This window comes from Cryptomeria japonica, chromosome 10, assembly GCF_030272615.1.
Source record: "Cryptomeria japonica chromosome 10, Sugi_1.0, whole genome shotgun sequence".
In the NCBI taxonomy this organism is placed as follows: domain Eukaryota; kingdom Viridiplantae; phylum Streptophyta; class Pinopsida; order Cupressales; family Cupressaceae; genus Cryptomeria; species Cryptomeria japonica.
In genome coordinates, this window is record NC_081414.1 from 551,166,240 (window position 1) to 551,192,714 (window position 26,475).

Consider the following 26,475-nt stretch of genomic DNA (forward strand, 5'->3'; position numbering starts at 1 on the left):
ATCAAGGTGAGCCAGGTTCCATGTTTGTAAGAGAGGTCACAAAGAAAGGGGCATCAAGCAGTGTTACTGCTACTGTTAAAGCTAGTCAAGAAAAAGAGGAACAAGTTAAAGACTTCCCTAGAACCACAGATGCCAAAAATGCTGGTGATGTACAAAAGGTGGAAATAGTAAAAAAGACCAATCAATTCAAAGTAGAGAAGGTTAAGGCTAATACTGAACAGTGTAATTATTCCACATTTAATATGGCCCAAGCTTTAACTCAAATAAAGGTCACTATCCCATTAGTGGAGTTACTAAAGATTAAGGAACACAAGGATGCAGCTTTGTCTCTATTCTCTAGTATATCTGATGGTGATTCAGTATTACCCACTGGTTCAGATAAAATCGGGAAGGATCAAGAGTTCCAAACTCCAGAGGTATATGTTGGAACCACTATCACTCAGGAGCCTTCTCAGGTGGACCCTTTCTATGTTACCCTGCTGGTAAATAACCGGTTAATTAAAAACTGCATGATAGATTCAGGAGCAGCTGCTAATGTGATGCCCTATGGTGTCATGAAAGAGTTAGGATTGTCAGTGACTACTGTGTATGGGAAATGTTATGCCATGGACAATAGAGAAGTACCTGTGATAGGTACAATGAAAGATGTAAAAGTAAAAATAGCTACATTTCCTGAAGCTACTTACAAAATGGATGTTATTGTCACAGATACTAAACCCCACTATGGCATGTTACTTTCTAGGCAGTGGGCCGCAGCAGTGGGGGGAAATGTTCAATTGGATTTGTCTTATGCTACTATCCCTGTTGGTGGCAATAAGGTCAAACTATACAGGGAGCCACGAGCTCCTAAGGTAATTGAAAATGTGGACCCTAGTATGCTTAATTGTATGATTGATGTGGATTTAGATAACTTCAGAATTCAGCCAGTATCACCCCAGTTGAAGAACACTGACCCAATTGCAGTTGAACTACAAGCACAGCAACATGGATTGTGGCAAATGTATTTTGATGGAGCTTGTTCCAAAGAAGGGTCAGGAGCAGGGGTTCTTTTTGTATCCCCATCAGGTATAACCTTTAAATATTCATTCTTATTGGCATTCCAATGCACAAATAATACTGCAGAGTATGAAGCTCTGTTATTAGGACTTGAGGTTGCAAAAAGGCATGGAATCCGATTATTGAAAGTGATGGGTGATTCAGAGCTGGTTGTCTCTCAGGTAAGATCTAAGTATGCATCCAAGAATGATAAATTAAAGCAATATAAGCATGCTGTTTGGGATGTTATTGAATATTTTGATGCCTTTTCTATCAATTGGATAGAGCGAGCAAAAAATATTATGGCAGATTTCCTGGCTAATGTTGCTTTAAAAAATGATGATGCAACACTAACTGGTATCTCCACTGTGGAAATAAAAGCTAGGCCTGCTATTCCTGATAATGTATATAATTGGCAAGTTTTTGCTGATGATGAAGATATTCTTAGGTTCATCCAATGTGTTGATGATTATGATGGACAAAAAATTGATTGTAATGCATTGGTGGAAGTGGTGGATGATAGAGAGACAGTGTTCGGAAATGATATTGTGCAGTTGGAAACAAATGAGATACCTAAAGGGTTGGTGGAGTTAGAAAGTATGTTTAGTTATAATGACAGTCATTTACACCAGCAATCTACCACTAAGTTAGAAGAATTAGAGGAGGTCAACTTGGGGACAGAATCATCCCCCAAGTTGGTATATATTGGAAAGAAGCTACCTCCTCATGTTAGGACTAACCTAATCAGTTTACTAAAAAGGTATAGACATGTATTTGCTTGGTCTTATGAGGACCTAAAGGCGTATAGACAAGATCTTTTTCAGCATGAAGTTCCCTTACTTCCAGATGCTAAGCCTTTTAGACAGAAACAGAGACCTATTAACCCCTTGTTAGAAACAAAAATGCAACAAGAGTTGACTAAATTGAGAGAAGGGGGGATTATCAAACCAATCAGACATTCTTCATGGGTCTCTAATCTGGTCCCAGTAAGAAAGAAAAATGGAGACATCAGATTGTGTGTTGATTTTAGAAATCTTAATGTCGCCTCTTTAAAAGATAATTATTCATCCCCAAATATGGAAGCAATGCTACAAAGAGTGACAGGATGTGATCTTTTATCCATGATGGATGGTTTCTCAGGATACAATCAAGTGTTAGTAAAGGAGTCAGAACAGTTCAAAACAACTTTTACTACCCCATGGGGAACTTATGTGTATGTGAGAATGCCGTTTGGAATGAAAAATGGAGGGGCTACATTTCAAAGAGCTATGGATGTGGCTTTTAAGGAATTCATTAACATTATTATGGTGGTTTACCAAGATAATTTAACTTGTTTCTCAAAGAGAGCTGATGATCACTGTGGACATTTAGAGAAAGTGTTTGATAAGGCTTTGGAATTTGGTGTATCACTGAATCCCAAGAAATGTCACTTTGGGGTCACTGAAGGAAAATTATTGGGACACATAGTTTCCAAGGAAGGAATAAGAATAGACCCTGAGAGAATTGAAGCAATCAACAGGGTGTCTGAACCAAAAAATGTGAAAGGAATTCAGTCCTTTTTAGGCAAAGTGAATTTTGTCAGGAGATTCATTGCAAACTTTGCTGAGATAGTGAAGCCTATTGTCAAATTGCTCAAGAAGGACGCAAAGTTTCACTGGGATCAAGAAGCCTCAAAAGCTTTTAATGAGATTAAGAAAGCGATCCAGGAAGCACCAGTGTTGAAGTCCTTGGATTATGGTAAGCCTTTTTCTCTGTTTTCTTTTGCTTCATATCACACAGTGGCTGCAGTGTTATTGCAAAAGGATAATGAGGGATATGAACATCCCATAGCTTTCTATAGCAAATCTTTGCAAGCGGCAGAACTAAAATATGAAACTATGGAGAAACAAGCTTATGCCTTGGTTAAAGCTGTTAAAGCCTTTAGGCCATATTTGGTGAATGCAAGTGTCACTGCCTATGTTCCACATGCTGCAGTTAAAGATATTTTGTCTCAATCTGAGGTTACTGGGAAGAGATGTAGGTGGATTAATAGAATTCAAGAGTTCAATTTGGAGATAAAGATCACTAAATTGGTGAGAGGGTTAGGTTTGGCCAAGCTCATGACTGAGTCAAATCTCATGAATGTAGAAGTGCACAATGTTGAGGTTGAAGACATTTTGGTTACTAGTATTGAGAGGCAACCATGGTACACAGAGATAATCCAAGTATTAAAAGGTAATATGCTGCCAGAAGAAATGACACACAACCAGAAGAGAACTTTGAAGCTCAAGTCCCAAAAGTATGTCCTCATTCAGGGTGATCTTTTTTGGAGAAAAAGAGATGGGGAGTTACTACTGTGTTTGGATGAATTTCAAGCTAAACAGATGTTGAATGAAATGCATGATGGAGTATGTGGAGGACATTACTCTGCTAAGACTACTGCCGGTAAGATAATATGGGCTGGATATTATTGGCCTACCTTGTTTAAAGATACTCATGCATATATTCGGAGATGTGATTCATGTCAGAGATTTTCTTCTAAGCTCAAGTATGAAGGAGCCTTACCATTAAATCCAGTCTCTGTAGAAGCTCCTTTTGTCCAATGGGGCATTGATTTTATTGGAGAAATTGCTGAGAAGTCAGGAAGGGGCCATGGGTGGATTATAGTGGCTACAGATTATTTTACCAAATGGATAGAATCTATTCCCACAAGAAGAGCTACTAGTAAAATTGTCATTGATTTCCTGATGGATAATATTGTGACTAGATTTGGAACACCTGCAAAATTGGTAATGGATAATGCTATGTGTTTTAGATCAGAAGAATTTGTAGGCTTTTGCAATAGTCATGGTATACTTATGTCATACTCATCACCTTATCACCCTCAAGGGAATGGACAAGCAGAATCTAGCAACAAAAGCTTGCTGAATATCATCAAGAAGATCTTAGAAGAAAACAAGAGGTCTTGGGATCAAAAGTTGAAATTAGCTCTGTGGGCGGATAGAATAACAGTTAAAAAATCCATTGGAATGTCACCTTTTGAGTTGGTTTATGGTACCCAAGCTAGATTACTAGTAAATAACCTTCTTCCAGTGTATAAGTTTTTGCAGGAAGAGGACATGGAAATATCTGAACCAATGGAAAGCAGAATGATCCAAATTGTAGAGGTGGAAGAGCTTAGAACCTCTTCTCATCAGAAAAATCAAAAGCTCCAGCTACAGTCAAAGTATCTTTTTGATAAAAGGACATCGTTAAGGAAGTTTCAAATTGATGACATGGTTCTTCAGTGGAATGCAAAAGGGCAAGATAAAGGAAAGCATAAGAAATTTGAATCACTCTGGATTGCCCCTTTTGTAATTTGTGACTTGAATGGTAAGGATTCATATTTTTTGAAGAATATGAATGATGAGATGCAGGAATTTCCAATGCATGGACGATTCCTGAAGCACTATTTCTCTTAAAGTCCATGCACAGTAGGTCCTTTGTTTGTATATATTTTGTTTTCTTTCCTGTTTTCCTGGTTTTGGTCTGTGTTTTGGTCTGTTTCTCCAGAATTTCTGAGTTTTCTTGTGTTGATCTCGCAATCAACCATCCCCAGTTAGAGCCACTGTTATCACTGTTTTTAAAATTGGGTTCTTTCCCCATAATTGGCTATGGTTCTTTGAAAATATTCGTAGGGTGTGGCCCCAAATGCTTCAGCTTTATTCTAAACCTAGAGGGTTTAAGGTTTTTCTAGGTTTTAGGCTTTATCTTTTGTACTAGGTCCCCTGGTTTCTATTCCGTCGTTACTTTATTTCACTTAAGCCATGGGTCGCGGGGTCATAAGAAGTGTCCCCCCCTTGCTATTTACCTAGGCGGTCATGTTGATTATTTGAAAAAATTTCGCCTTTTATTATTTCCTTCTAAAGTGCCGGGCCTAGTAAACACCGATCGACTTGGGGAAAGATCCGACGGTCGGCGTTATCTCGCAAGGGTAAGGTGCTCGCCTTTTAAGGCCGCGAAATAGCGAGGACGAATGTCAGCCGTCCATGTGTCGTGCGGAGAAAGTAAAGGTTGCGGCCCTCAAAGAAGGTAGGGCCCCCCCTACGTGGTCTTCTCTGGCGTATTAGAGGGCAGCACGTGGCACAGGTCGCCACAGTCAGCATGTTAAGATTAAGGATCAAAAGTGGGCCCCAAAGATGAGTCAGCTCATAGGTGGAGGTGACCTGGCAGGGACAGCTCTTACACTTCATTGAGACCCCGTGGCTCCTTCCAGCGAATGAAAATTCGACAGGTCAGCTTCGAAGATGACAGGGCGCCAGGTGTCCATGGCGTGTCCGTGGGCCCACCACCTCTGAGAGCTTCTAACAGGGTTTAAATGCTGAGCAAGTTGAGATAGGATCTAACGGCTCGCGCTATTTTGCAGGGGTAAGATGCCCACCTTTTAAGGCTGCGAAATAGCGAAAGTTAACCTGGACCGTCCACGTGTCTTGATGACACGCGGTCTAAAAGGAAGCTGTGGGTCCCTATAGTGTATGCTTGACAAATGAAAATGTGACAGGTCAGCTTCGAAGATGACAGGGCGCCAGGTGTCCATGGCATGTCCGTGGGCCCACCATTTCTGAGATAGACCTGTCGAGACTGAAGTGGGGCCCCCATGGTTCTTCTTCCGGCAAGTGACAGAGCGACAAATCAGCACAGTGGATGACTAGATACCAGATGTCACTGACGACACAGCGGGCCCACCATTCCTGAGGACCTTTTCGAAGGATTAAAAGGTGATCAACTTGAAAGATGATCCAACGGTCCGCGCTATTTCGCAGGGGTAAGCTGCTCATTTTTTAAAGCTGTGAAATAGCGAGAGTTAATGAGAGCCGTCCACGTGTCATGATGATGACATGGCAAAAAGGGTAAAACATGGGCCCACCACAGTATAAAGAGCGACATTCAGCCAGTATCAAAACAAAATGTGAGAGGATTTTCTAAGCCAATGGTCGGATGCCGCGTGGTATTATGCAACAAATAAAAAGATAGGACTTAGACTAAGGACAAAGCCGTCAAAATGAAATTCACAGAGAGACACTTGCAGAAAGACTACGACCCGTTGGAGCTAAAATATGAATTCTTGTATGAATTCGATTTTGAAGGGACGGCCGAAGCATGCGGAATCAATGTTATAGTTAAGGCCCAGAGTACAAGCATTTGATTTCCTAACAACCAAGTAAGGATACCTTTTAAAAGGATTGTTGAAGAGGAAGCAAACGCAGAGTTATCTTTTACAAATACAGAGAAGGCGAACTGGTTGCAGAGCGAATTTCTTCAAGCAAGCATCAGGTTTTTTCTTATTTGGCAGCCATTTTTGTGTTGTAATAAGTGAAATTGTTCTCGTATAACAGAAGTGTTTTAAGAAGTGATATTCCTCTGGTTGTATTTCAAATGGCGCCTAAAAGGGAATTTTCTGGTAAAGTTGATTATCTGGAAAGAAGTGTATGTGATGACTTTTTAGAGCAGTTGACGCTGTCAACTAACCAGGCGTCTAAGGCCAAAGAGTTAGTACCCAGGGCTCCCCGACTGAAAATTGGAGAAGGATTATATGACAAGGGTAATTGGTTAAGAGACCCACAGGTTGGATTGTCTGGGTTGGGGTTATTTAGAATCGGATTTGGGATGAGGAATTCTCCTCCTCCTCAAAATAGCATTTGGGAATTAGATGTTGGGAAGTTGGTGGTCCCAGGGGTGTTCATGGATACAGATTTGTTAACCCAAATGGCATTGAATTATGATTCAGTTACAAGGTGTATCCGGGATGTAAATGGAAAAACCCTCGTGGAGATTAATGCAGAAGAATTGAGAAAAGCGTTTGGGCTCAGTGAGTTCACCAATTTCTTGGAACCTATAAACTTCACACAATTAGCTCAGGTATATAGGGCACAGAGGACTCATCTCAGGAATGGGCCTCTCAAAGAACTTTTTCTGAAAGTAGGAGGGTTAGCAGTTGTAGGGCCCAATACACAAGAGCCTTTTTCACTAAGTATGTTTACCTTGAGGGCAAAAGGGATGTACTGGGCACTTTGCCAAGTTTTAGGAGAGGATGCTGAATCTAATATGCCAAATCATTATTTGTTAATGATTGTTCAAATTCTGAATCCTTCTCTTGCTATTACATTTGATTATGCTACCTATATTGCTGATGCTATCCATGGAGGATTGATAGGGATAAAGAATGGAAAGGTGGATAGGCCATTTGGGTGGTATTCATTATTGATGCACCTCTTCCTCTTCAAAGGTGGAGATTATTTCGCCAGTGGATTGGACCTGGTAAAAGAAAAGGAGGGAGAAAAGATGCCGGTACAATTAGGGAGTACTGTATTGTCATGGGATAGAGAGGATGCAAGTTTTCTAAAGTTTGATAATATTTTGCATCCAAGATAAGGACTCTCCTTTGCTCTGACAATCCAAGAGTCCCCAAGGTTCTTCTGGAATTCTTAAGACCAAAAGAATTCGCAGAGAGTATCAAGATAGTTCATAACTGGGGTGATATGTACTTATATCTAGTTTCCACAGTTTTTAGAGTCTTTGGTTTCAGAGGCACCCCATTTTTGTTACCATACCAGGTCCCCCTCAAAGTGGGAATAGCTGAGATTCTCAGACAAATTGGTGACTTGCAAGAGGCAGAGTTAACAGGCAGAGGTAAAGGGACTATTTTCCCTACAGCTACAGTAGCCCACCAATTTATAATCACCAAGGGAGGCTGGAAATGTTTTGAGGATTTCCTCAAACCCTACCATTTGTCCACTGCAGTGTCTAGATGTGCTGATCCGGAAGACTTCTACAATGGTGTATTCCAGAAGAAAGTAGCATGCAGAGGTAGGCCTCATCAGTTCCACTTTCCTGAAGACCTCATCAGGAATGAATTTGATTTGGATGAGCAGGAGTTAAGGAAGGAAAAGTGGGTGGCTTATAGGAAGGCCCTGGATTTTGTGCATCAATTTGATGCTAGCTATGACCCATTGTCTAGGTTCTTCCCATTGGAAGAAAAGATAAAATTTTTGATTATTTGTTTTGAGGATGTGATGCAGACAATAAAGGAGAAAAGGGAAGTTGTAATTAAAAACAACCCTGAGAAAGCAAGAATGGTTTTGGGGAAATCAACTCCTACTAAAGCCATCCCTCCTAGTGATTACACCCTGCATAAGAAAGCAGGTTACAGTATGTTGGTGTCTGCAAGAGGGGAACCCTCTTCATCCAAAGGGAAGAGGAAAGCACATGAAGTCATTGACATACAAGATAGCCCAAAGAAGCAGAGGGTGGGGAAGGAGGTGCAGTCAGATACACCCTTATATTCCCCATCCCAATCCCCTCTCCACATTGGAGATGAACAAGCAGCAACTGAATACCTCTCTCAGTTGGGTAGCTTGGGGGAGATTGCGTATACATATGATGAAGTGGAAGAAGGGATGCCAGAAGAGCCCATTGAAGCACAAATGGACATCACTTCAACTGAACTCAAAGGCCAGGAGTGGGATCCTGAGATAAAGAAGGCCACTAGTGCCTTTCTAGCGGATGATAGTTTTGTCACATCTGAAGCATTCATGCAATTTATCTGGAAACAACATATAGATAAGTATAATGCTAGATGTGAAACAAGAAAGGCAGAACAACCTGATAAAGATCCAGCCTCAGTGGAGGAAGAAATAAAATAGGAGATGATCGAAGAATTCAAAACCATCACTCCTGAACAGGGAAGAGATTTAGTAGCACAAGCTAGAGTGCTCATTCTACCAGAATGGAATATTGCTGATGCTCTGGTGCTGGATGCAGTGAGAAAAGAAACCAAACCCATGGAAGGGGTTACATTCAGTAAAGACAATGCTGCTCTAGTCATGTGGTCCCTTAAGAGAAATGAGGACAAGAAGGGTAAAGACACCACAGGGACAAGTCACATTGGTGGATTAATGGTCAAGAGAGTAGAGAGTACAGGGGTAGTAGAGGCTGCTAGCACAGTGTTGGAGACTGCCAAATTTAGTGTTGCAGTAGCTGAGAGGGATGCTAAAGAAAAGGAAGCCCTCCAGCTCAAATTGGAAACAGTCTTGAAGGCTTATGACAGTGCCAAGGAGGAAATAAGAGGCAAGGAGAGTATTATTGCCAAATTGCAGAGCCAGTTAGCAGGACAACGTCCACAAGGTGAGTCTTCAACATTAATGATCACCTCTTCTCCTGCAAGACCTCCACCTACTAGCCCCATTATTGAGCTCCCACCATCTCCTGCACCTTCCAGCTCTCAGATGATAGAGATAACTCCCCAAGAATTGGAGAGTCTTAAGCAAACTCAGGCCTATTATGCAGGGAAGTATGAAGAAAAGATCAAGGCCACAGTCTCCAGTTTTGCAAACACTATAAATGCTTCACTCCTTCACAATAGTGTAGGAAAAGTCATGGAGATATGGACTGAGTTGAGAAGAGATAAGGCCATCTTGACACCCATTTTTGACAGATGGAGGCCTAGGGAGCAGGATTTCGAGTTCATGTGTGTTTCCTGTGATGAAGCAAGGGCCAATCCCATTATAAAGGCTACTTCTGATGTTGCTAAAGTTTTAATGCAATTAGTTGCAGATGTAGACAATATGGACAGGAAGGTCAATTTGTGCAAAAAGGAATACACTGATCAAGTTTTTGAGTTGCTTCCAGGAATTTTTGCCAATCCAGACCAGCTGAAAGACAAGCAGGTATGGCTCAATGAGATAGATGCTAAGTTGTCAGCAAGGGTCAAAGGAATCGTTGATCTTGATGACACCTCATTCTTTGTTCTAACCATACAGGAAATAGAAAGAATTAAATCACACTACAATTTTCTTAACTCAGAAGTCAACAAACTGAGGAATTCTTGGAAAGGGTTGATTAAAGTTAAAAGTGATGTGATTAATTTTGTATGGCCGACCGAGGAGACGTATAGTGAGTGGGGAGTTAAATATTCCACTCAAGATCCGGAGCAGTTAGAGAGCGCCCCTGAAAAGTCAGAAGAGGTTGCAACTGAACAACCCGTCCAACAGACTGCTGAAGAAGCTGAAAAGAGCGCATAACTGAAATTGTAACCTCTTCAATTTTTGAAGTAATTGTAAAAAACTTTCCTCAAGAAGTCCGAAGCTTTGTGCATCCATATTGTTATAAATGGATACCAGGACTAGAGAGAAAGGGATCACAAAAATTTTGTAACAAAACGCTGCAGAAATATTATCTAAGCTTTTCCAAAGATTAATGGAGAATCAGACTTTTGTAAGATCTTTTCAAATGAATATCAATATACAGGCCGTCAGTTTGGAATGAAAGCTTTGTGTCGTCTTCAATCTTGTCCTTGAGTTTATTTACTCTTTTTCATTCAGAATAGTCTAGGATTTTTCTGTTTGAATGAAATTGTAAGGCAATCTCAGTATGGGTGTTTCTAGCTTTTCTCTTTAGGAGGGAAATTAAACATGCATGACCACTCTACCAGTAAATACTTTAGGAGAAGCTTTGAATTTTGAGGGCCGTAGTTTATTTTGAAGTGATTAAATTCTTGTTGATGTTAGGCATCTGCAAGGATAAATGGAAACCAAGTTGATGGGAAGTATAGAGATATTTTGTTTCAGGAGTTTTATTTGAGTTTGAGTGACTCTGTAGCCTTGGATAGAGCACTGGTAGTAATCGAAGGCTGTTTATTGCATACTTTGTTGATCAAATATGTTAAAGTTGAGTATTGTTTCATCCTTTGTTTTCAATTGTTTTTCAAGGTGAATGAATCTACTGGTTTCTGGACTGGTTTGCTGTGGATTTGTTGTTTAAGAGTGTGGAGTTAATTCATAGAAGGTATACCCACCTGGGCTCAAAGAAAGGTCTGAAGTGTAGAAGGTCTAACCAAACCTTGTCATATGTTGTCTCCAGAATCCCTTTATCCTTAATGTCTCCTCGGCACTCATTTCAGATTGTATTATTTTAAGGGCATTGAAGGGAAATCAGATTTTGAGAACAACACTATCTCCTCCACTTCCATCAGAAAATATAAGGCAAGCTCAAACTTGTGAAGCCAGGTGGAGACGATACCCCGTACCTACCCGGTACTTGTACCTACAATATCCTACATCACCAAACCACACATGCATATATACAATATCAAAAACATGACATACACACTGATGAAGGAGAATCGTGATGTTCCCTGTCTCACCGAAACGAGTGAAGGAAATTGTCCCCTTGCATCCAATACACTCACAGACACACAACGTATAATTCCACATTGCATAGATAAATTAAAGTGTCGGTACATAGCAATAAACCATAAAATGCCATAAATCACAAGTACTGAAATACTGCAAATAAATTATGCATTTCATATCGAGATAAAGCATGAAATAATGTCATATAAGTCTGAATAACAAAACATGGTAATGTATCCACTAAAAACAACCAAGAATAAAATATGAGTCCAAATGAGTAGGGGTACTACAGAAAGACCATCAAACCAAGCTGAATTAAGCCTAAGAGGATGTTAGACAATGTCCTAAACCTCTTGCAACTCTTGGTGAGTGATCTTAGTTTTTGGAGCTAAGAAGCTAAGTTTCATTTTTTTTGAGACTTGAGAGCAAGTTTGAGTGAAAGCAAGAACTGACATGGTAGGAAGATCTCAGGGTTGATATGAAGCTTAGAGAAGGAAATAAATCAAAGAAAAAATACCTAAACAAGTGATAAAACCTTCAACAATTACCTTTGAGGGAACTTGCAAGCCAAATTGATTGCAAACACACAAATTGAGCCAATTCTTGAGTATATCCCTATCAGATAGGTTCTTTGGAACTTACATCAGTTTTTTATCAAGAAATGGCAGTTTTTGAGGAAAAGATTGAGAAACTAGAAAAAGAAAAAGAAATGATACGAATGAAGGCACGTGAGATGAAAAACAAACTTGGTCCTAGATTGGACAACCTTATAACTTAGTGGGTTGAGATGTCTAAAGCAATAATTCAAGGAGAAAGATCACCGAAGCAACATATGCATTATCTAACTGGTATGATCCAATAGACTGAAACCATTATCTCTAACAGCACCAAATTCATGCAGAGTCTTAATCTGATTTTGGCGGATATCTTTCAAATTGTACATAACTGGATACAATCTATGAGGTAGAATTTTGAATTCTTTGATTCTTTTTGACATCCTTTGTCATTCATATCAAAGGGGGAGTAGTAGTATGGAGAAAAATAGATGAGATCATTTTCTTAGGGGGAGCACTCCTATTTTTGGATTAGTTTTGGACTTCATTTTTGGATATCAATTTTTGGATTTTTCTCATGAGTGTTGCCATCAATGCCAAAGGGGGAGATTGTTGGCATTCTACACTCAAATGAGAATAGTTGATGTTGTCATTGATGGCAACCAACTAGTAATATGGTTCACAACATACATTGGCAACTAACATCATCTACCGGCATCGGTAGGCACAACAAGATTATTCTCACCAACACCCAATCTACACCGACAGAAGATCTTATCGACACCCTAGCCGACATGGAAATTATATTGTTTTGTATTGTAATTATATTATATAGCCAACATGATGTATTGTAAAGACTCATATATGTATGAGATCTTATAGGTCATTTTGTAAGTGACATAGGTATGCAAAAAGTGTGATAGGTATGCATAGGTAATCAATGCAAGTGGATTATGAGAGCGAATATCTGTATATGCATTATGATGTAATAATTTTGATGAGTGAATAAGAGCAGAGCAGAGCAAAGAAAGGATTGTGGTAGAGGTATTTGACAGAGCTTAAACCAGTACTGAATCAAGCATTATAGATGCTATTTTGACCAGTACATTGTCATTGGATTTAATCATCCAATTTTGTAGTCAGTGTGACTCCTTGTTGTGATTGAGAAGTGGTCTCTATGCTGTTGGCCTTCCTGCATGTGCAGGCCCCTATTGTATTAGTAATATTTATTCATATTAGCCAGTGAGTAATTATTGTAGGTCACAAATCCCACGGATGTTTTTCCCCTACCGGGTTTCCTCGCCAAAATATCTTGTGTTATGGTGTGCATTGATGTTGTCTCTCTTATTTCTCTTTATTGCTTTATTGCTTGTTTACCAGTACATTAATTTGGGTTTTAAAGTTGCAAACAAGTTTAAATATTTCATTCATCGGTTAGACACTGATTCACCCCCCCCCTCTCAGTGTCTTTGGGACTGATCGAGTATGTAACAACATACACATTGAATGAATAAAGGTTCATAGTATAAAATCACATAAACCACAACACTTAAACATCAATCCTAAGGCAAGATACAGCCTCATCGGAAAGAAGAAATGAATATAATTACCTACATCCAACTATCTAATGTCTAAATTCAATTAGAACTTATGTAGGCTTTTCAAACACTCGATGAAACAATAAGTCTACAGATCATTAATATTTATCTAAAATTTTATCACACAATCTACTAGATCCAGTTCACACTTCTTCCTACTACATCTTATAATTCAAATTATTACAAACCAATTTCATCAAAGAAAATACACTTATTTCCTTAACTGATCTCATTACTACTTGGTTACCTCATTATGCCTATAATCACTCTTTGTGGTGTTCTCCCTTAACACACTATCAGAGGTTCAAGTGAAAATGATAGATATAACACTTAACACATAGCTAGGGCCAGCTAATACAAATAGTTAGAATGACCACCATAAATCTCAAAAGAAAGTCATCCAAAATGATGATCACCAAAGATGATGATAAATAAGAAAGATGCCGGCAATTTCAAAAATCAACAAAATTGAAAACATGACAAGTGCCAAATTTAAATAAAAATAGACAAGAATTTAGTGGTCATTCCATCATAAGAAATCTCAAAAGAAAATGCTAGCCCCATAGTCACAAAATAATAGTCAAAAGATAGTCAAAACACTATCGCAATAAAAAATTGAACAAAGTGACCATTTTCAGCCACACCATAGGAAGTAACCACTACACAACACCCAAGATCACAAGTCCTGAGTGCATTAGAGAATGAATAATAGACTCAAAGGCTATTAGAATAACTACTTTACTTTAATGCCATGCAATCTTTATACACATGAACGTTCATATAATTATTCTTATGTAACGAGTCATATGCAGGTAGGGTACAAATATGACATTTCACACATAAAGGATATACACTCAAATCATAACTCTCATACCACACAATATCTCTATCACAAGTATCCACTTCCCAACATTATCATTTATCCATATTACTAGAATTCCCAAGTCGAATAAGGTAAGGAAGTAGCATCATTTTTATATTTTCACTGACCAAACACAACATTCTTATAGTTCTTAACAATTACACAAAAGTTTTGTGAAGCTAAGAATTCTATTTTTCAAAATAAAATGGAACCATAAAAGATTAATTTCCTATTCTCTACACACATTCTACATGAAGTGATAAGATTATCTTAATCAATAATTTTTTTTCCCATCATGATCTATCAAACATCTAAACCATAAGGATTACCTATAGAGTATATGCAAAAATTATTCCATTTACTTACTTACTTGACATGATGCACTAATAGACAAAACAAAACACTTTGGTCTTCAATGCAGACTAAAACAGACATTCCTTAGTATATGCCTCATAATATTTCTTTACAAATAATTAAATATTTCTAGTTAATTTCCAATACATCATTTAATAGAATTTCTATGAATCTTCATAACTAGATAGAGAGAAGAGGGAGAGAATTTTTGATAGTCAACCAATTCATACATATGAACGTAAACCAACAAAATCACCCAAGTATGATTAAATTGTTGGCTTGATGATGATTGTAATGAATTCATCATATGTTGTCATTGATGAAACACATACACACACACACATATGTTCATATTGTCTACCAATGTAACTTCAAAGTTGTTTATACTACAACCGATATACTAGAGGTTTATTTCTAACCGATACTTGGTGACAACTAGTGGATATACATAACTCAACAACAACATGAAGATCCAGTGGAGATTATCACAGAAGCGTCAAGGATAACAGTTTATATGTTTAACTCCAACTGGTATTCACTGATTATGTGATGAGTTATCACATCTCATGATTAGTTATCCTTACAGACAAGATTTGGTGGTATTTTTGTGATGAGTTATGATCAATTGACCCGATACACTGCACCTAGGTAATTGTGTTATGATTTCTAGAGGCCGACATGAAATTAAAAATGTCTATATATTGACATCATAATGAATTATTTTGTATGAGCGAATGTGATATGCTATGTGTAAAGGCAGAAGTGTTAAGTCATAGAGTATGTTGGTAAAGAGGAGTTAAGTGCACAGAAGAGGATCTATACAAACAATTTGTGCTACTACTAGATCACATCACCTGTTGTTTTCTAATCACTACAATAGTCAAATCCCCTAACCAAGTAAGATCTAACAAGCTTCATTGTTCAAATCCTCTAACCGGGTGATCCATTAGTTTGGATTCATAAATCCTCCACTGAGGTTACTCCTTATAGGGTACTACCTTTTACAGGGTATAGCTTTTAACTAAGCTTTGGGATCTTTAACAAGATTCGCTCCTAGTGGAGCATTTGTAGACCCTAACCTGTCAGTTCTCTATTACTATAGATAGTTAACTTGTGAGTCCCATCTCACCATGGTTTTTACTTATTTGGGTTTTCCACATATAAATACTTGTGTTATGGTGGATGTTTTACTTATTGTGGATGCTACTATATCATTTTTGATTGCATGCATATTGTTTAACAAACTTGATAAGTTTATCTATCAGTCAGTGTTTAAAGTAGTACTATTTTTGGTGTCACTAATTCACCCCCCCCTCTCAGTGCTTTACAAGTCCATCATAAATTTCTTCCTATAAGCCTATCACTTTATTGTACCATTTTTCATTTCACTACCGATATAGAAGAATGCAAATTGACTTATCATGATATTTCCTTATATTAAAGATGCCACTAATGTCCTAGTTTCCTATCAAGATTAATATAAACAATATGCCCTTACATACTAACCCTCTAGCACAACACTCACAACTCCTAATTATTAAAATAAATCATTACTATGACCATTCATTGAATGTCAAAATATGAGGAGAAGAAGGAAAATGAAACTACCAATTAACTAATATATGGTTATGCATGCACATCAAACACATTCTTCACTTACGCATCCTATTTATACAAAGTCGATTAGATATATCAAATGCAAGTACATTATTGTTTTGTTCATACAACTCATTATTTGAGTTGGTCATATAAAACACACAATAGAATATTTAATGAAGACACGTCTAATTCCCTCTTATACCACTATCACATGATGCTTTTACACATCCAAGATATCTTCCAACATTCAAGTACACACTGAACTCTCCAAGGCTCACATAAGGGTTTCAAGAAATCACAACATTCGTTTGCAACGAGAAGAGATACCCAACCATAAGTACACAAAATACAAATATTTTAATTTCTAGAGATAAGGAGGAAGGAAGAAATACATTCAATTCTCTATGAATATGCACTCAACATTTTCTATACAAGTTCTCATAATTATGACACTAAGTCCAATTAAAAATATAAACCAAGCACAAAATCATACTTTCATACTTAAGGCAATGCATTATCCAACCTAATAAGCTAGTCTAATGAGTATACTATCAGTTAAGAAGGTACATTCAATTATCTCTGAAAATCAAAGTAATTGTAGACCTAAACATCTTACAAGAAACAACACACATAGAATTCTTATAACAAGCACTTTCATTAATAAGGAAGAGCAAGAACTGAATACACATGATACACTTGTTTAGGGTTTTCAAAAAGAGTTAGAAAAAGAACCAGAGCACAAAACATCTAAGATCTTCAAGACCCCATACATTAATCACAAGCATACATCATAAGAACAAGCATACAACAAAAAGACTATATACCACACACTAAACTAAGGGCACAAGTTACACCAAAGATCCTAGTGTTTGCAAATCTGGCTCTCATACCAAGAGTAATGCCCCACCAAGAAACCCTAAAGGATACAACTACAAACACTCAAAAAGAGTGTAAAATGTTTTTTTTAAAATAATTTTGAATGCATAACATAAAAGATAAATATTGCAATAGAAGATGCACAAGCGAAAGACTTAACTCAAACTCCTAAAGGGTTTCCCAACATGGATTACTTAATTAAACTTATCCTTACTTAAGGTCTATTATTCCACTTAAGATATATATTTATCCATTAGGAACATAATTACACTAAACAATGATTGTTCATACTTTGCATGTGATAACATAAACATTTTTATGCTTCATCCATGATAATACATTCATTTACATAACAACAATGATTTTAATTTAAGATATACTTTCTACCATCTAAATATCATCATAATACATTATTTTTACATTGCAAGGATAACATAATATTACAATTGCACTTAATACACCAAGTCTCATAAAAATACATAATGATTACATCAAATTACAACTGTCATGAAGTCATACATATAAACATATCATACAACTGACCACATAAATCCAAGAAGAACAAAGAGGATCCAACCGGTACAAGGAGTGGAGTAAATCCAAGAGATACATCTAGAACACCTACAAAGCCAATTCCTTGCAAGAAAGTTGAACAAAATACCCGAAGGAAAGTGGCACTACCACCCGACCATGTGGCCGAAAAAAGACCACCCCTCCATGCTAGGAGATAGTAATAAAGCCCTCAAGAAAAATCTAATACCGTATCACATGGTCTAACATGTACATTGGGTACTCGCATAAGGCGTAAGCATATAGATATGACTCCCACAAGAATTCTCCAAGCAAAGCCAGCACAAGACTACACACTAGTGAGCATAAGGGAGTTTCATCGCATAGCCGGTATGGGTGATCCTAGCAAGCCTCCATAGGACATGGCCCACATCCTGGGTTATCTTGGTAGCCTCTCTTGAACCCCAGGCCCCCATCCATGACTCATGCAGACCCAACAAATGTTTCGTGAAGACAAGGTAGTTGGTTTGCCATTCCAAGACTTCCCACTGTATCCTGAGTCTATACAAGCACTCAACCATTAGCAAGGCACAATTAATCTTGATTAATGTTTGTAAAACCCAACCCCCATTTATTAATTAAGTTATCACTTATTACTCAACTTCCAAGGGGTTATCTTGGTAGCCACTTTGGGCCCTGACCCCCACTTAGAAGCCACTCTTCCTTTTGACACTACACAACCTCCAAAGAACTCCAAGGCAAAACACAAAAGCCAACTAACACAGGGAGTTCAAAACAAAATTGAAGAAACAACTTGGTTATAGAAACCTTCTACCAAGGTTAAACCAACTGGAGGTGTGAAATAGACAACTGGTCTATTCACAAGACATGACCACAACCAGAATAAAGAAAGTACAACTAAAATCAAAACTTAACCAATCAACTTGCATGATAGACTCGCATTCAACAACATACCAACATAAACACGAGAATGACCCTTTTCACATCAAACACCAAAATCCTCCAATCAGAGTAAATACCCAAAAGGTTCACTTGCACACTAAACATATCCATATTAAGGAATCATAAAGATGATTCAAAAATATAATTAAAATCTATTGCTATCAAATTGTATCTCTTTCAATTAAATAGACTTGCACAATGCCTTGATTTAAAATCCATACCCACACACAAGAAAATCTCCCCTTAAATAAAAATTTAAGCCATAAGTTTCCAAACCATTAATTGGCTTATAACAGGTTTCACTTGCAATATAACTGCCAAACAATATTTTCAAAATAAAAGCAAGTTGCAGTCTAAATAGACCATTATTTCATCCAAATACAAATCTTTTCATCTGAAGCCATTTTGACTAAATTACTCTATGATTACTAATAAGAACTTTGTTTTCCAAAGTTAATAAAATAATATCAAATCAATATTAACATTAAATTCATACTTTCATAAATCCAAATTTCACATTAATATATATACATATATGAAACAAAAACCATCATTTATACTTGAAAGTAGAATTTTTTTCCTATCTAATTCATGTTGACCCAATTTAACTATAATTTCTAAATTTCAATAAAAATCATTTACTAATCATAGTTTTCCCAATTTCAGTAATATCCTCCAATCCCATATTTACTAACATCATTAATAATTCCAAAAATAATTATCAAATACATATATATTATTATATTAAAATCAGATATTCTAAGTACAAAATTAACATATAATAATTAAAAAAAATAGTAATATATATATATATATATATAATTAAATTATTTTTTTACAACCTACGAGGCCCACAAAAGGAGGAGGGAGGCAGTGCGGGGGAGGCACACCCTGTGGGTTCCTCACAACCCCCATAGCTATGGAGTGCCATGGCACCCATAGTGTGGGTTCCCATGGGTGCCCATGGTTGTGGAGTGCCCACGACACCCACAACATGGGTTCCCATGGGGTGCCCATGGTTGTGGTGTGTTGTGGCACACCCACAACCCATGGAGTGCTCTATTATTTTAGCTGGTTGGCACAATTAGAATACATCCTTTATGGACCAATGGTTATAATCAGGAAATATGTCTTTTGTTTTTAAAACACTTGACAACTGTGTAATATGATTTTGAATCGGTGTACAATCCTTGTATATGTGGTTTACCTTCTTTTAGTTTTCAATCATTTATTGCCTTGAGCAATTATAGGCATGCATCCTTTCTATTAATGTTGTCTGAGAATCGCCTTGTTCTACAGTACCATCTTATTTGAAATATGATTTGTGCACTTCTGTAGTTCTTTTTCCTTTATTGTTATGCACCCTCCTTTCAACTGATCACTACAATCGGTTTGTTTTCTTTTACTTGTCGATTATTATTATCGGTTTGTTTTCCCTAGTAACCAATTTATAATAGAATCGACAATCATGCGTATCGTTACCATTTATTAAACTCAGATTACAATGATCACTTATGCTATCACTTGATCATGTTTTTCATTATGGTTATGACCCTATTCAGCTTGTGTAATTTCCTTACTCTCTTTGATGGCCTTCTCTCCTTTAGCTATTTTATGTATGGAGTGGCTTCAGTCTTTTTTTATTTGTTTTCGTATGTAAACTTAATGTTGTTCCTGATGTAATCAATTTACTTTGAATGTATAACCAATAAATATGTACTTGTTGCGTCTTCTTTTCCTAATTGTTATTAATCAACGGTCTTTCGTTACATTATGTTGTTTGTTCTTTTTTTTTTGGTATGCTTTTGTCTCAAACCAATTCTGCAAATTAGTATATAGTTTTAGTTCACTGGCCTTATACAGTGAAATTTGGGGCATCGACCCCTGTTCGATTTAACGTATACTTCGATGGTTTTGTTTCAATTTTTTGTATGTTTTTTCGTCTTTATTTTATTTTGTTGGCATTATATATATGCAAACTTATTTGTGTTCTCCACCAGTTATTTTGGTCTCTTCAATAGTATGTTGTGGTATATACATATATATAAATACATATAGATACATATACATATATACATATATACATACATACATACATACATACATACATACATACATATACATACATATACATACATATATACATATATATACATACATACATATGTATTCATACATACACATACATAAATATGTTAGCCATTTGAAGGAATTGATTATGTGTTCCATTGATGTTTTGTCATTGATGCCAACACTAGCTATTTGGATTCTTTACCGGCACCCTTTTGGTCTCGATAGGCTGAGCGGTTTCTGGTTGGTTTGGATCTGGCATGATTTGGTAGGCTCCAGTATAGCTTGGTTATGGAATTGGCTTATTCATGATACTCATGCTCATATTCAGTAAATTGGTTTTGGTTTGGTGATTAGATGCTATCCTATTTGCTTAGAAGGTTGGCTTTTGGTTTCGGTGAGGGTTTCACCGGTAGAGCTTTTGATGAAGATCTTTGATCAATTGCATAAGTGGTGTTGGTGCAGCTTCTGGTGGAGTTTCAGGATGTTGTTGGTGGTCATGTTCGAGACTTGGTGGATGAAGATCATTTCTTTAGCGTATGGACCTATAATGGGTCCCGGTTGATCTAGGTTATGGACCAACTTGAATATAACGTGTGGATTGGACCTCTCGATTCATTTTCTAGATGTCTTATGTGCTGGATATTATTTGTTTGGTCTAAGGCTGACAAGTTTTGTAATTATGTAATTGGTTTATTATCTGGTGGCCGACTTGATTGTTTATGGTCGAGGGTTTGTATACATATGATGTAAGATCTCATTGTAGATCATACGATATGGGAATGGTTATGGTCAAGGGATGTAATGTGCGAATAATGTAATATCATTCAGGTAGAGGATTTGGTTGATCATTGGAAATCGAATTGGGTTTATGTAAGAGGATTTAGTCCTTTGGTATTGAGCTTAACCAGATTTGTACTCAGACATAGGAGATGTTATCTTTTGCAATTCAACACTTCTCCAGATTGTAGTCTGAATTTCTTTGTAGTCAATGAGGCTCCTTTTGTGATGAGTAATATGCTCTAGGCTATTGGCCTTCCTACAAGTGCAGGCCCCTCAATAGTAATTCACATACTTACTGCAGAAGTATTATCTGACTGTGGGTAGGCTTCCCACCATGGTTTTTCCCTTTACTAGGTTTTCCACATATAAATCTTGGTGTCATGTGGATGGTATTTATTATGTGATTATTGTTTATGCTTAATTGGTTTAACTTCTCTTTCGGTATTAATGTTTTGGATTTCGGTATTAAATTTCTAATTGCTAATGGTTCTGGTAATCTATGACAACTGATTCGCGCCCCCCCCCCCCCTCTCAGTTGTCTTCCGATTATTTGAATTGTCTGGCAATTGGTATCAAATATTTGGTCCTCTCTACAAAAATATTAACCACTTGAGGAAGATCCTATGGCGACTAATAGTTCAAGTTCATCCAGTTCTTCTGGAGCTATCTTTCGGAGAGATATTCCTAGGCTTGATGGGAAAAATTACATAGTATGAAATATCTGGATGGAGACTCATCTAAGATGTCCTGCTAAGGAAATTTGGGAGATCACACAGAATGGTGTCACACCTTATAATCCAGCATCTAGTAATCCTCCTCCCACAAACCTAGATAAGGAGCTTGAGAATGATTGTAGAGCAAGAGAAGCCCTCTTGTGTGCACTTTTTGATCATCAAATAATGGGATTAACTGACAAATCATCTAGAAAGGCTATATGGGATAAGTTGGAGACTCTTAATGAAGGTGACCCTATAATGAAGATTGCTAAACTTGATGGTTACTAGGTGTGATATGAAAATATGAAGATGGAAGAAGATGAAAGGATTATTGCATTCATGGAAAGGGTAAATGAGATTGTTATGGGAATTCAATGTTGTGGTGGAACTTTGAGCAAAGATGAAATTGTTTCTAAAGTCTAATGATTGGTCAAATATAACATGCATGATCAACATCTCTATGCCTGATCTCAGAACAATAATATGATCATAAATATCCAACATCTCACTCAAAGGCTTGATGGTGCTAGGGCATACCATAGTGGTGCTACCTTCCATACAAGACCTTCGTGAACATCCCTTGTTGAGTAAAGTGGTTAGCCTCCAAGAGATAGTCACCACACATCGGTAGGTAGTGGATACTAGCTGTTTCACAACCTCACATACCCCCATCCTCAAGGTTCCTTACATCTACTTCCTCATACACACTCAACCAAGACCATCTCATACATCCTTGGAGAGGAATTTCACATTTCAACACAAGACCAACATACGAAAACAATAAGGATAAACTAGCTTAGCCACCAAAGTACAAAAGAGTAAAGATAATAAATCACCAATTCCAATAGTAAGGCAAGAAAATAATCTAGAATTTGCAACACCAAATCAAGTATGTAAAAGATCACAAGCTCATGGCTAAACCTTCAAAGTCAAAATAAAATAAATTGCTGGCCCACAAGGAAATAAATTAATAAAAAAATATCATAAGTGCACATTACATCACTATGTGACTAGCATCTAGCCACCAATGAGGAAGGAAGGAACAATTGTCTAGCTATCGCAGTAGCTCATCATGTGGTGCGACATAGCCACACTACCCATATGGCATGGCGGTGTGCACCTCGACATCACCATGCATCATGTCATCACGTGACATGGCTCTACCCTAAACCTATCACTAGGCCACATGGCAATGTCTACTACATCCTGCATCATGTCTCAGCATGGCATGGCAATACTCCAAGCAGAAAAAGAACACAATGGATGTATCTTGCATGGCAACATCTACTACATCCTACATCATGTCTCAGAACGGCATGGAAATACTCCAAGCAGAAAGGGAATGCAATGGACATATCCTGCATGGCAATGTACCTCGCAAAAAGGGGCACTCGCAAGTCACACCCCACATAGTGACGTACCTCTTAGGATACTTGCCGTAAGCAAGAGGTATACATGGTTAAGGTCCACCCACATGTCTACCAATGCCAAACAATTGGCAGCTCATGTGAAAAATAACATACCTTTCATGAAGGAGTAGTATCAAAATAACCCTCTAAAACATCGCAAAAATGTGAACTATTGTTGTAATAACCCACCATAATTAACTCAACAAAATTGACCATTCTTTTTTTTTGTGTTTAATTTAATCATTGTGTTTTATTCAATTGCATACTTTGCACATCCATCCATTTGGATTAGGCATTCATCCATCTAGGATGAGCATCTAACCATACAGGTTAGGCATTTGTCCATATGGGACATAAGATTTCATCTATCCAATACGGGATAGGCATCTACCCATACAGGGTAGGCATCTATCCAACCGGGATAGGAGGTGCTCTGGCCAGAGACTTAGACTCATTGGGACCATTCGGGTCCTGAGCCACTCGCTAAGTACTACACTCTTCTAATAGTAGTGCACCGAGGTCGCCATCCTTAGGGGTAATTGAATAACATAATACAAGCTTGAATTCCACCTCAAAATTTGGCTTAAAGCCTTGAGAAGTCAAGCGAATCCATACAGGATTCCTTCCAAGTATGCATTGAATTACTTTTTCCAATTTTAATTATCTTATCTTTCAAAATAGGATTCTTACTCAATCTTTCTTTTTCCAAGCCTAGACCCCACCCACGAATGCCTGAGTATGAGGGACAACTCCGTCCCAAGACTGCCTACATACCCACTTTGGCATGGGATCAAGGTGTAAACTATGTAGTTCTATTTTCTACTCTATGGTTTGATGTAAACTGCTTAGTGGGTACACAGCCCTTTCTAGGGTCAATGTCCCAGACAGTTTCTCTGCGGTTGCTACCCACAATGGTAGCGCTTAAGCAAAGGCTCAAGATGGCCTATTGCTTGTGGCCTAAAACAACTAGATCCTAATTCTTATCATGGGCGTCACCCTTGACCAATTGCCAATCAATAACAAATCTTCAAGATTTAATCAACTTCATAAAAATATTTCACTCAACATCCCTATAGCGGTTTACTATAGTTTAACTCAGCGGATGAAAGATCGTTTTAGAATTATCTTATTAAATTATCGATCCAAGGGGGATTACCCGCCCCTTGGATTTTAACCTCCAAGTGTCCCTTATTACTCCCCGATGATTTACAGAGATGATGCGATAGACGTTGTTGATGTAGCTTTATTAAGCGTTAAGTGCAGTAGTTCAACATGACGGCATTACTCGTAAGCGTGACCCAGAGGCACCGTATATACCAAATGCTACTAGGTTTTGGTTTCCATCTTCCTTCATTTAGTTTTCTAACTAAGAAGCTATGAAAACATCATGCTTGAAAACAATTACTAATTGAACGTGCATTATTTTAATTGATTGAAATAACTACTTGAGGAGTTATGTAGAATAAAAACCATAACTTGAAATATAACTTGCATATGAAAACTTGCATATTAATAATTACATGTGTACTTGCATGGAGATGATAACATCAATAAAAGTAATTAATCTATAAGTAATTTGCATGATATAAGAATAGTGTAACTTGCATGTATGATTAAGCAATCCAAAAATAGTAATTAATTTAGACCTTCGATACAATCATATTAATGTGAATTAATCGCTAAAGGCCAACTAAGTGCCCCAATGGATCTTAAATGGATTGAATAACTCAAATTAAGAGAATATAATCTACAATTATAAAATTTATTAAGGATAAATTAATTACGAACTTGCTACACAATAATCCCCAAATTTTTCCTAAGTCGAAATTCAAGATCTTAAAATTTATACTAAGGGAAGAATCAACATTTCCTAAATGCCATTATTAACAAAACTTAAAATTTAAGCTAAAATAATTAATAGCAATTAACTTAAATTTTTAACCGAAGTAATTACTAAAACTTCAAATTGCAAAATATATAAAAACTAACTATAAACTAAATAGGTGAATTTTTTTTTTGAAATAGTTAATAGGGGTGTGGGGTGGGGACCACGGGTCCCATCACCCCTGCGGTCCTGCATGCGCAGGCCCGCAGGGTTGAGGGGACACCGTGGGCCCCTCCATCCCCCCTGCGGCCACTACTGTAATAGTGACCGTAGGTATAGTGGAGTGTACCATTGCCCCCCCCGGCAGTTACCATAACTGTCGTCCCTACATGCCATCCGCTAACCGTTTGAAATATTGTTCGAATGTCATGCCAGTTCGCCTTGCAATATTTAATAGATTTTAACATTTGAAATAAATTTTATGTATATTTATATATATATGTATGCATTTTTATATGTAAGAGGATTGCATTTCTAGATTATTAAATTACATAAAGAAGATCAGATAACATGTATGTGTATAAAAGAATATTAATGTAAGAGAGAATAACAAATTAAATCCCAGGGATGAAAATATAATAGAGAAATAAAATAACCAGAGAAGGATTTATTTATTCATTCACAGAGAGATTTATTCATAGAGAAATATTAATTTATTGATTCATAGAGAGATTTATTCCTTCACACACAGAGATTTATTCATAGAGAAAGATTAATTTATTCATTCATAGAGAGATTTATTCCTTCACACAGACAGATTTATTCACAGAGAAAGATTAATTTATTCTTTCATAGAGAGATTTATTCCTTCACACATAGAGATTAATTTATTTTTATATTTAATATCATCTAAGAGAAAACAAAAAAGTAAAAATCTGATTCTCTACCTTTTAAATAGATTAAATAAGATTTACAAGAGAATTCTGCATTTGTATTTAAAAGAGGAGGGATTATAACACTATATTTCTTTAAAGGAAACAAAAATAGTTTTTTATTCTTATCTAGCCATTGAGAAATGATTTTTTCAGAATACTATATGCAACCAAAGAATCTAGAAACTATATATTTTAATAAATACAAATTCCTCATAAGATAAAGGGAGAGAACCTGGTT